Consider the following 13,360-nt stretch of genomic DNA (forward strand, 5'->3'; position numbering starts at 1 on the left):
TGCGAGATTACAAAAGCATGTGTAAAACTATTCAACAAAGTCATCAGGTGCTTTTTGTAATTCCATAATTTCTTTATTGAGTGCTTTATGGTTAAGGTGATTGAAAGCATGGTCTATCTCTGTGACTAGATGAGCAAGAGAATTAATAGATTTTCTAGTTAGTGTGGCACACCAGTGCATTGGGTGCCCTAGAAGTGTGTAGATGAATAATGGGCAGGTCAAGTATTCTTCAAAGATTCCATGTCTTTCACATGAGCCTACAACGCCAACTGCGTGCCTAACCAAGTCTACATGGCATACACCATCGTATGTTTTATGTGACAAGTTATCTGAGAGCTTTTTTGAGATAATGAAGTCGTTTCCATAAGACATACACTTCAAAAGATAAACTATGTAGTTAGTCATGATAGATATGTAGAGATTCAAAACGGATGTGAGGACTCAGATTATCATCTGGCCCTTCTTCTAGTGCCAAAATGATGATGGTTCTAGAACCACCAACATGTCAGGGGATCTCCCCGCTAAGAAGTCCCAACTAGACCTCAGACCATTTGGTGTAGGAGTCCCAGCAATGGGTCATGCAGTATCACCTTGACCGTAGTTTCGCATAGAGGCAAGTAAGATATCCCTATTGGTAGAAAGGGTGTGACAATTGCAACAAGACAAGGAAGGTGTATGAACGGTTCTAACACACGGAAGGTGATGTGAGTGCACCCCTTGGAAACCTATGATAGCACAAAGTTAAGAAGGGAACACACGAAGATGCACCACAACATGGAAGACAAGTTACCTAGAAATCCAAAGTGATGGTTAAACCAACAACACATTTCAGATTGATTCATACATACATATACATAAATAGCTACACATGCATGCGTAAGAAAACAGATACATATATCATTTAGAGTGCTTAAGAAAGTTGAAATACAATACAACATATGCACGAAATGTGTTGGATCTGTTATATTAAGAAGTGTAAGTTCCAATCATACAATACAACCATGACCAACCAATAGTTATGACAACAGAACGTTACAATCACTACCACCTGCTCCTCCAAAGAGATATACTGGATTTGCGTAGTGGAGAAGCCAAGGCTTGTTATAGTATTGTCCAAGATTTCTGTAAGATACTCCTATTAGAAGCTTGGCTAACCAAAATCATATACAATGAGTTATAAGGGACTATTTATCGCAAAGGGTGGGGTGACCCTTGACATTCCCCTTTGAGACCGTTCATCTATCCTCATGACTCTTCAACTACTCTATGACTGTTAAATTCAACTATCGACTCTTGAATTTCCACTTGACAAGACATTACATTACAATGAAAATTTTCCCATGTGAGACAAAATGGCTTGAGCAAGCCATGCAAGACATCACTGATACTCAGACCATTGTGGTGGGACCAACTCTTCAACATCCTTGTGATTGTAGAAGGTGGTGAGATGATGCCAATCTTGGTCATCCATGATGGTGTCTGTGTGCTCAATGGTGACATCTTGTTGAAGTGAACTCTTGTGTTCATTGCATCCCGATGCACCAACATGGCTCCTCTGTCCAACTCGTCTAATATCATGCACATGGTCATCCTGGGTGCAACCAGACTAGAAAAATGTTGATGATAGTGTCTATGCTTCTCTCCAAGAATGTGCTAGTGGTCATGCGCATCAACTTGTCAAAATACATGTTCAACTCTAGTTGGACTTGCTTCTTGTCTTCACCTCGGTGAGTGAGCCAAATGGGTGGGATCATATGCATGCACACAATGACATGCATGCTACTAAATTCTCTTGCATGCGATCAATAATTCTTCTCACATTGTCTGCTCCATTCCATCTGCTGGGATGGATCTATAACTTGTACGGGTGCAATTTCATCCGCCTGCATGTTGTGCCCCCTACTGTACCTATTCCTACTGCAACTCATTCTCTCATCTATGCAGCTCATGTTCTTCCTTGAGTTGCTTCTTTAGCACATGCAACTCCTTCTTTGTTCCATGCTTTGCCTTCACGCGATCTTCATGTCGCCGTCACCTCATAGCCTCAGTCTCCAAAGTTGCTTTCATAACAAATGGATTTGCTTGATCTTGAAACTTTGTTTTGCCTCTTGTTGTCAACAACCTTCCTCTTACATTCATTGTGTGAAGATGTGCTTCCTTCTGTTGATTTTGATGGTGTTGCTTGCTGTAATGTTGTTGCCATATTATCTTGATGTCCTTACCTACGAACAACTTGATGTCTTCATAGGTAGGCGAGCTCATAGACACTTTCTTAGCTACAAACCACGTTGGGATCTCAACGATGTCCTTTGACTCTGCTCTCTTGAAGTCCATTGTACTTGTGCTGTTGAGAGACAGATGGACACCTATGATTTTTTGGAGACATAGAAACATTCATGGAAAGCAATCTCTTAGTCAAAAACCAAAACAAACTTGAGGACTCACTTGCAACATACCTGTGGGATTGATCGTGAAGGTTGCGCAATTTCCGCTGGGAGGTCGGGAGGATGACTACCAAAACTACGCAAGGCATAGTTTTGGTTGTCAGGAGGTTAAATGACTATGGGAACTATGCAATGCACAGTCCAGCCTAGCTTGCTGAGGACTGAAACTGCACAATGCGCAATTTCAGTCAACAGTGACATTCAACCAGCAAACTGCATTGCAAAGTTTCTAGGGCTAGTAGGACACTACCACCAAGAATTATACAATGTAAGTCTAGAGGCTATTGCTGAGCCAGACTTGCTAAATTTCTAGAGGGAAGGAAAATCCTTCGCTTCTAGAAATGCACGGTGCTAGCCAGGCAAGGCACGGTCCGGGCCAAGGCATCCCAAACCAATCGATGAGCGATTGAAAACATGAGAAATTTGGATACATGTTGAGATGAGTGCAAACAACAAGTGTAGGATTTAGAAAATGGTAAATAATTCATGTGTGTGAAGCGATTTGCCACAATGACGACCGTCCATGGAAAAACGTTTCATGCATGCGACAACACTGAGATGCGAACAAAAACTGAAACATTGCTTCTACAAGCTAACATACATCAAAATGACAACAAGCACTCATTGAAATCAAATAGACAACAATCACACAAAGCGAAACACAAAAAGCAACATAAATGCAACGTAAGACATGAAAAGCAGGCTTACCCCAAAACAGTTGAGCTACATGTGCTGGTGACCCCTATATGTAATGTGGGATGTCAGAGATGCAAGGATGATGTAAGGAATGAGCTCTATAGCATCTAGTTGATGAATGCGATAAAATCGAGGTTGTGACGTGCATGCCACAAATCTAGGAAAAACGACACTTGGCAGGAGGTTTCTGAAATGATCCTTTCATGTAACCTAAAGCTACTAAAAATAGATCCCTAAATCAAGGGATGCTTTTGCATGCTTCCTTGGGAGAAGCAGTCCATGTATGCAAATTAGTTTTTCCCAATCTCATAGGGAACCGGCCAACTTGAAGGCACATGCAACAACCTGCTTGACTGATGGGAAAAATTGCACATTTCTGGGAGGGAGTTGGGCTGGCTGCCCAAAGGGATTGCACAATTTTTGGGCTGAGAAACTGACAGCTGCCCAAAATTGCACAATGTATGGGTTGCACAGTCCTACTGGGACATATTATGTAGTTTTTTAAGTGAATCTTGATAGGTACAATTGCGCAATTCTAGAGATGAGCAGGCTGCCAGTCAAGATTACACAATTTCTGAACGAAGGGTTGGCTCCCCTCCAGAATTGGACAATTTCTTGAGGGATCTTCTCAGCCTGCAGCTAGACCAAGTCCGAAGAAACATCCAATGAGGGGGATGCAACAAGCTATCATGCAACAAGCTGTCATGCACAAGCTGGAAATTAGCTAGAAAACCACTAAAGCTCATGTACCTGACATTGCAAGACATTCTGCTGAGGATGGTTGGTAGGGAGGCTCAAAAATGAAGCTAAGGAAAAATTCTGGAGGGTGGTTGTAACCGCTATAACAGGTGGCTCAGAATCTAGGACCACATTCTTATAACTAGTAGTTTTGGGCCATATTCATACCTTTACAGACTTATGGATGCAGATAGAGGCATATAGCGGCATGGAGGCCTTGTCATGCATGTATTTATTGGCCCAGGTCACTGAAAAAGAATTCCAGCTCAGGGTTTGGGCACTGGGAGTGGTTGTTGGGCTCCTGGATCATCTTGTAGCTCCCGAAGAAGGTTAGTAAGGTTCCATTTTGTCAATTCCAATTCCTTAACTATACTTAGGAGGTTGAGTCATGTCATAGTATTCTGCAGCTCATGTTTACCCCGACATGTCGGTGAGAGAGGGTAAATGTGGTAGGAGGCATCACAAAGAAATATGTTCAAGGAATCTAGATTCATCCCAACCTTGAACCAATTTTTTTTGTTAGTTCTCATTGAGGTCTAGTCTCCTTTGTTAGGAACGAGTGCAAAATGCCTTCTTGATTTCATCTCCTAAACCCTTTAGCAACATCCCACTAAATGCTTGGGTTCCAAACCAATCTCTCTCTCCCACTCATCTTTTGTTCAAAAGAAACTGTCTTTATCTCCCATAATTCTTTTTACAAGATCCACCTCATGACATTTATCTCCAGTAATGAAAATGTGTTGGTGGACCACCTTTGCTAAAAATTCTCTTTTTAAAAAAATGATGTCAAATGGAATACTTTTTTCTTTTTCGTTCCTACTCCCTTTGGGAATAACTAATTTCAACTGCTTCCAAACAATTAGGATATAATGTCACCTGTTAGCCTTTAACATATTTCCAAGAGGATTAACATACCAAAAAAATATCTTCTTGTAATTTACAAATAAACATTTACACCAATATTTTTAGTCATTTATCCCTCTTAACTTTTCAATTGCAATTTTAACGTAAAATTCATAAAGTAAATTTCCAGGGGTATTACATAAGGTATTATAGCATCAAACTTTAGAAATAATATAAATTGTTTCCTAAGATTCGTCAATTGAAAGAAAAAAGAAAAAGGCCATAACAAATTGTTGTCAACCAAGACTAGAAGATGTATAGATTGTACTAATAAGTTATAAATGTGATTCATCATCATAATTTCATATTGTTGTTGATAATCCAACTTATAAACTTTCTAGTTTAATACTATCTACAAGCTATAATGATAAGCCAAACCTTAGATACTAGATCAAAGAAAAAAAATACACGTTAGAAGAAATATCTTGACCGAAAATATATCTAGATAAGATGAGGTATTTAGATCATCCATATCTCTAGATTTCCTAACAGTAAGCATAATAAACCATGTGAATCCCATATTCTAGTTTGGTCAAGGAGTTAATATTTTTTCTGATTTCATTTTGTGTTAGCTATTTCTAACACTAATAGTGTTAGAAAATAGTGGAACTGGCCATTGTTAATTTGTGTGCATGTTAATTATGAGCTTTATTGTCACTTGAATTTCCACCTATATCCTCCATTATGATACCAAGTTTCTATGGGTCTTCCTCTATGTTTGCTTCCCATTTCTTCTCAATTTTTATATTGGTTCAATGTAATTTTATGCATAGGGTTAGTTTGGGTTTAATTAGCCTACTTATCCATTTTATTTTTGTCAAACTCAAATGATCTAACTTGCTTTTGAGGTTATTTTGATGATATTTTTTCTTATAGAATAGATTATTTGTTTTTGAGGTTCATTTGATGCTATTTTTACTGAACCAGAATCACTTCTTTATAGGATTCGACATAATCCTAATAGTTATTATGGGAAAATGTGGATTTAACAAAAACAATAATTTCAAATCAATTGTGATACACTTCTCACTAACATGCTGATATGTGAGAGTGAGAATATTGCTTTAAATCTATACATGAATATTTAGCTAAGAACTTGTGAATGGATAATTAATGCATATAAAATTGTCTATTTGAAGCATGAAGTAGGATACATACTAATGAACTCACATTTACACTTAATAAACCGATGTTTTAGGACCATTAAAATTTGCACACACTCACCTTGAATTACTTTATAATTTGCAAATTTTCCTTAATTAATCCATATAGTTAAACATTAAGACATTAATTTCACTTCACACCCTCTAAAAACTTTGACCTTTAAATTTTTAATCCATACATAAATTCCTAAAGCATTATATCCCCTAACAAATAACACATGCATGAAAAAAACCATCATTCCTTTAGCTATATTGTTCCTATTAAAATATATTCTAATCCTAATATTTGAAAAAATGGATAGCTCATTTAGAAACCAAAGTTATTTTTCATCCTCTCTAGAGAGAGGGTAAACTTTCTTAGTAGGATTAGCAAAATACAAAACTAGTATATAGTTGAAGCCAATACATAAGGAATTATCAAAAGCAAAGAGATGGTCCATATTCATGTTCTGGTTTTGAGTTTGTATGTTGGCCCTAACATCCTCCATTTGGCTAATTTTAGACTTCAAATCATTAATTTGGTCCAAGGAGATAATAAGGGTGGCTACCATTTGATTATAGTTTATTTTAATATTCATGAGTTCAAAATGAAACTCCTGCAACTCTAGTTCCATATTCTTCCTCCTAGACATTATAAACATGACTTCTAGGGTGGAACCCTAAGATGATTTACAATTTTCCTCCTAAAAGTTGTTTACCTAATGTAATCCACTCCCTCTCTTCTCCATGTAAGATCAACCTCAATTTACATTTCCATAAACATGTCAAGCCATGAATAGGTAGGCACATACAGTGCCAAGGGTGCCCATGAAGCAAACCAAACCCAAACTTACTATAAATTTTTAGAAACTAAGGGGATTAAAACCTCTCCTAAAGTACATAAAATTGCACTCTGATGAAGACATATTGTTCCTCACATGGAACATTTTATCACCTAATAATCATCCTAGTACCAATCCCAAGTCACAACAATTCCGCATAGCTCTATTCACAGGCAATCGATCAACATTGAATCTCTTCTTCCATCGTCAACATAGGAACATACTTCAAAATCACACCACTTGATGCTAGCATAGTTATAACGGGAGCATGCTAATGGATTCCTCCTCAAGAAAGTGTGCTAACAGACTACATAGACATCAGGGAAGGTTATATCATCATGAATGCAACCTTTTTGAACTAATATTTTGTTTATAATTTCATGTGTGAAGAAAACTAGGAGAATGCATGATATATTTACAGACAAACATGAGGAAGGAAAAAGTTCCAATTTAAAAAGAGGATTTAAACTATGTGGTATAGGATTGGCCAATAATCCCATTCACTATTAGATTCCCCCTAGACAGATTTGTGTCTTGTTTAGCTATTTGTCATATTTCTTATGTCAAATTAGAGAAAATGGAACACTAAATGAATATAAGCCCTTTTTATTACGAGATAGATCCTTCTAAATATCATTTTAAGTATGAGATACCTAGGATAAGATCTTACAACGAAGTGTTGAAGGATGATCATAGAATTTTTTATGATGATTAGATTGGCTATGCCTTTCAAGAGTTCCAAATCGATTCCTTAAAATAATGCGAAAACCTCGACTTGGTTATTAGAAGTATGTACTAATTCCCAAGAGTAATTTGGTTCATGTTTTTCTCTAGGCTCAAAAGTTACATGCTCCATTCCCCCCACCTAGATCCTTCTACCCTTGGTTTTTTCCAAAAATATAGTAGTACCACAACAACTCTAATTTCTTACAAGGAGACACATGCAAGCTAAGAAGAAGATCCAACTAGATGATTCCAAACACTGGGATTGTTAATAAATGGTGAAAGTGTTATCTTGGAATATTTGAAGACTTTTATAGTTATATTTTCTTTCTTACGTTAATAAATGGTGAAAGTTTTATCTTTGAACATTTGGAGACTTTTATAATTATATTTGCTTTCTTACAAAAAAAAAATTGGAAAATATTCTAGATCTATTCGAATTTTTATTTTGGTTTTTTTGGAAGTTTATTGATTTCTCTGATAATTGAAAATTGTCTACACATGTCTAGATTTGATAGTTTTCTCTAGTCTACCATAAGGGAAACCAAACTAGAGATAGAATAATAGTAGATCTATAGTTCAAAAAAGTAAACATGATAACCACACCCACAATTTAAATTCTCTAGCAAATTGTTTTGCCCCATAGGCGGGGAAGTAGCAATTAAGGGCTTAAGATATACTTCATGATGATGATGATAAACATCCCACTATGACCAAGCTGAATAATATAGTTTAACGGACCTTAATAACATAAGTGATTACTTAGAATTCATTAGCATTTTATTTATATGCTAAGAAATTTTAGAATTCATTAGCTTGTTAGTAGTAGGGCAGGCGTGCAATTAAATAGTAATAAATAAAATAAAATATATAACCATAATATTAAATTACAATTAATAATTCAAACTAACATATAAAATGATATTAAATTCTTTAATAAAATATTAATAATATTTATTTTAATTAAAAATTTATAACTTTAATATATAATATCTTTATGTAATAAATATTTTACAATAATTTGTAAATAAAAAATGCATCAAATTTCTTAAACTATATTTTAATTTAATTTTGATATGGGTAAAGGATTTACAGATAGTTATAAAACTTTATATATATATATATATATATATATATATATATATATTCAAATTTTTATTTTGGTTTTTTTGAAGTTTACTGATTTCCCTGATAATTTAAAAATGTTTAGATATGTCTAGATTTAATAGTTTCCTCTAGTCTACCATAAGGGAAACCAAACTAGAGATAGAATAGTAGTTGATCTATAGTTTGAAAACGTAAATATGATAACCACACCCACAATTTAAAATCTCTAGCAAACTTTCATGCCCCATAGGCGGGGAAGTAGTAGTTAAGGGTCTAAGATATACTTGATGATGATGATGATCAACATCCCACTCTAACCTAGCTCAATAATATAGTTTATTAGACCTTAATAAGGTAAGTGATTACTTACAATTCATTGGCATTTTATTTCTATGCTAAGAACTTATGAGCAATGGAGAAGTTTATTTGAAGCCTTATAAATTGAGAGATCAAATGGTTGATATATTCACTAAGCCATTAGAAAAAGATGTATTTGAGTTCCATAGAGGAAAATTAGGTGTTGTAAGCCTAGCCGAGACTTAGACCAACATATATATTTGAGTTGTCATGAGTCATGTCTTAGTTTAGAGATCGTAATTAAGGGGGAGTGTTATAGATAACTAATTATTCCCACATGCAGAGTTGTCTAAATTTAGAGTTTCAGTTAACTGAGTCAAGTGTGAGTTTGTTTGAGTTTAGTATTATATTTGGTAAAGTCTAAATTAGAGTATTTTTGCATGTTGAAGTTATTTGGAGTGAGTTGTTGGTTGAAAAAGTATAAATACCCCTCACCAAGGTCATTGTAATCATCAAGTTTTGTGTAATCAATAGAAGAGCTACAACTCCTATGTTTTATGTGTGTCAATTTTGTTCCTTTCCTCCCTTGCATTTCCAATTCAAAATTTAAACTTGGATGGAGATATATTTATATAGATTCACCCCCACCTGTAGAAAGCATATTTGGAGCAATCACCATCTCTACACTTGTGGTTCTTTCATCTACGATTTTGTACGAGTTTGGCAGTGGGAATGTTTCCCTCTACTTTGAAATAAATATAAAATTTTGACTAGGACACCTCGTTGTTAGTGACACAATTTCAATCACATATTCTTGGATGTGGTATATAATTTGAACTAGGCTAACACACTATCATGGTTTCACATGTGATTTAATAGTTTTAGCGAGGAAGTTTAAGTTGTATTTTTAAGGAAAAATTTTGTTTTATATTTTATATACATATTCGTATATTGTAACCTTGCAAAATATTATAAAAATATTATATCAATACGCTTTCTCGCATGTAGATATTATAAATTTAGTCTACATGTAACAACTAGGCCAGAAACCTAGTGGACCCTTGTAATGGGGGACCACTTCTAGTGTTATATGCCATATCTCTTCTTTTCTCTAAGAATGTCTATTCTTGAGCCCAAGAATAAATTATTATTTTTACTATGCTTAAAAAGCTAACCTAGGCATAACCACATGTTTTCTTGCCTTAGTATTATATTGTGTGTGTGCGGTCATGTACATACTTGTAACATTCTAATTTTTTGCTTCTAGGGCACATGTTCTAGTTTTCAGAAAGTTATGTATTCAACATTCAACTATGTATAACTATGTCTTAATTACCAGGCACTTTCCTTTACATGTCACAAACAAAAATAACCATACAACATTTGCATGCACATATACAAATACATTTATGTCTAGTGATCAACAAACAATATAGCTTTCATTTAAAAATTTGTACTTTGAAAAATATTTTAATTTCATAGTAACCATCTATTATAGATTTTTCTGAAATAGTATGAATTAACAAAATTTTCTATTATTCATAAATCAGATCATTTATGTACTTATCTAAATCCATCCAAGAAATATGTTAAAGGCATCCTGAATCATCCCAACCTTGAACCAACTTTTTTTGTTAGTTCCCGTGGAGGTCCACTCCCCTCTGTCAGGAATGAGTGCAAAAATCCTTCTTGATTTCATCTCCTAAACCATTTAGCAACGTCCTACTAAATGTTTGGGTTCCAAAGTAGTCTCTCTCTCCCACAAGAATTATATTCAAAAGAAACTTTCTTTATCTCCCAAAGTTCTTTTTACAAGATCCACCTCATGACATTTATCTACAGTAATGAAAATTTGTTGGTGTTCCATCTCTGCCAAAAATTCTCTTTTTCAAAAAATGATGGCAAAGGGAAGATTTTATTATTTTTTGTTCCTGTCCCCATTGGGCATAACTGATTTCAGTTTCTTCCCAACAGTTAGGATATAATCTCACATGTTAACCTTTAACATATTTCCAAGAGGATTAACATACCAAAAGTAATTTCTTCTTGTAATTTAAAAAAAAAATATTTACACCAATATTTTTAGTCATTTATCCCTCTTAACTTTTCAATCATAGTTTTAACATAAAATTCATAAAGTAAATTTCTAGGGGTATTACATAAGGTATTATAACATCAAACTTTAACAATAATGTAAATGATTTCCTAAGATTTGTCAATTGAAAGAAAAAAGAAAAATACCATAACAAATTGTTTTCAACCAAGACTGGAAGACGTATAGATTGTAATAATAAGTTTGAAAGGCGCTTCATCATCTTAATTTCATATTTTTTTTATAATCCAAATTATGAACTTTCCAGGCTAAGACTATCTACAAGCTATAATGACAAGCCAAATCTTAGATACTAGATTAAAGAAAAAAATTCATGTGAGAAGAAATATCTTGACCGAAAAGATATCTAGATAAGCCAAGAGGTATTTAGATCATCTATATCTCTAGATTACCAAACTGTAAGCATAATAAACCATGTGAATCCTAGATTCTAGTTTGTGGAAGGAGTTAACATGTTTTCTGATTTCATTTTGTGTTAGCTATTTGGAACACCAACATATTAGAAAATAGTAGAATTGGTCATTGTTAACTTGTGTGCATGTTAATTATGAGGTTTATTCTCACTTGAATTTCCATCTATATCCTCCATTTTGATACCAATTTTTCGTGGGTCTTCCTCTATGTTTCCCTCCCATTTATTCTTAATTTTTATGTTGGTTCAATGTAATTTTATGCATAGGGTTACTTTGGGTTGAATTAACCTACTTATCCATTTTATTTTTGTCGAACTCAAATGATCTAACTTTATTTTGAGGTTATTTTGATGATATTTTTGCTTATAGAATATATTCTTTGTTTTTGAGGTTCATTTGATGTTATTTTTATGGAACCAAATCACTCCTTTGTAGGCTTAGACATAAACCTAATAGTTTTTATGGAAAAATGTGGATTTAACAAAAACAATAATTTCAAATCAATACTAAGAAACTTCTCACTAACATCCTGATATGTGAGAGTGAGAATATTTTTTTAAATCTATATATGAATATTTAGCTAAGAACTTGTGAATGAATAATTAATATATATAAAATGGTCTATTTCAAGCATGAAGTAGGACAAATACAAATAAACTTAAATTTACACTTAACAAGCTCATCTCTTAGGACCATTAAAATTTGCACACACTTACCTTGAGTTACTTTATAGTTTGCAAATGTTCTCTAATTAATCCATATAATTAACCATTAAGATATTAATTTCCCTTCACGCCCTCTAAAAAATGTGACCTTTAAATTTTTAATCCATACCTAAATTCCTAAAGCATTATAAACCCTAACAATTAACTCATGCGTGAAAAAAAAAATCATTCCTTTAGCTATATTGTCCTATTAAAATATATTCTAATCCTAATATCTAACAAAATTTATAGCTCATCTAGAATTTTTCATCCTCTCTAGAGAGAGGGTGAACTTTAGTAGGATTAGCAAAATACAAAACTAGTATATAGTTGAAGCCAATACATAAGAAATTATCAAAAGCAAAGGGATGGTCCATATTCATGTTCTGGTTTTGAGTTTGCATGTTGGCCTTAACAACCTCCATTTGGATAATTTTAGACTTCAAATCATTAATTTGGTCCAAGGAGATAGTAAGGGTGAGACCAAATCTTCAACATCCTTGTGATGGTAGAAGGTGGTGATTTGATTCCAAGCTTGGTCGTCTGTGATGGTGTCTGTGCACTCAATGGTGACATCTTGGTGAAGCGAACTCTTGCCTTCATTGCATCCCAGTGCACTGATATGGCTCCTCTGTCCAACTCGTCTGATAGCATGTGCATGGTCGTCATGGGTGCAACTGGACCAACAACATGTTGATACATAGTGTCTACGCTGCTCTCGAAGCATGTGCTGGTGGCCGTGCACATCAACTTGTTAACATACATGTTCAGCTCTAGTTTGAATTTCTTCTTGTCTTTGCCTCGGTGAGTGTGCCAAATGTCTGGGATCGCATGCATGCGCACAATGACATGCATGTTATTGAATTCCCTTGCATGTGATCAACAACACTACTCACCTTGTCTGCTCCGTGCAAGCTGCTGGGATCGATCTATAACTTGTACGGGCACAGTTTCATTTGTCTATGCATGTTGTGCCCCTGTTGTACCTATTCCTGCTGCAACTCATTCTCTCATCTATGTAGCTCCTATTCTTCCTTCAGTTTCTACTTCAGCACGTGCAACTCCTTCTCTATTTTGTTCTATACCTTCATGCGATCTTCATGTCACATCGTCACCTCATAACCTCAATCTCCAAATTTACTTTCATCACAAGTGGATCTACTTGAGCTTGTAACTTTGTTCTGCCTCTGTGTTGTCAACAACCTTCCTCTTACATTCATTACGTGCAGGTGCGCTAC

Source organism: Pinus tabuliformis, chromosome Q (assembly GCF_031772625.1).
Source record: "Pinus tabuliformis cultivar Carrire ecotype Pingquan chromosome Q, CPIR1, whole genome shotgun sequence".
NCBI classification, from domain to species: Eukaryota; Viridiplantae; Streptophyta; class Pinopsida; order Pinales; family Pinaceae; genus Pinus; species Pinus tabuliformis.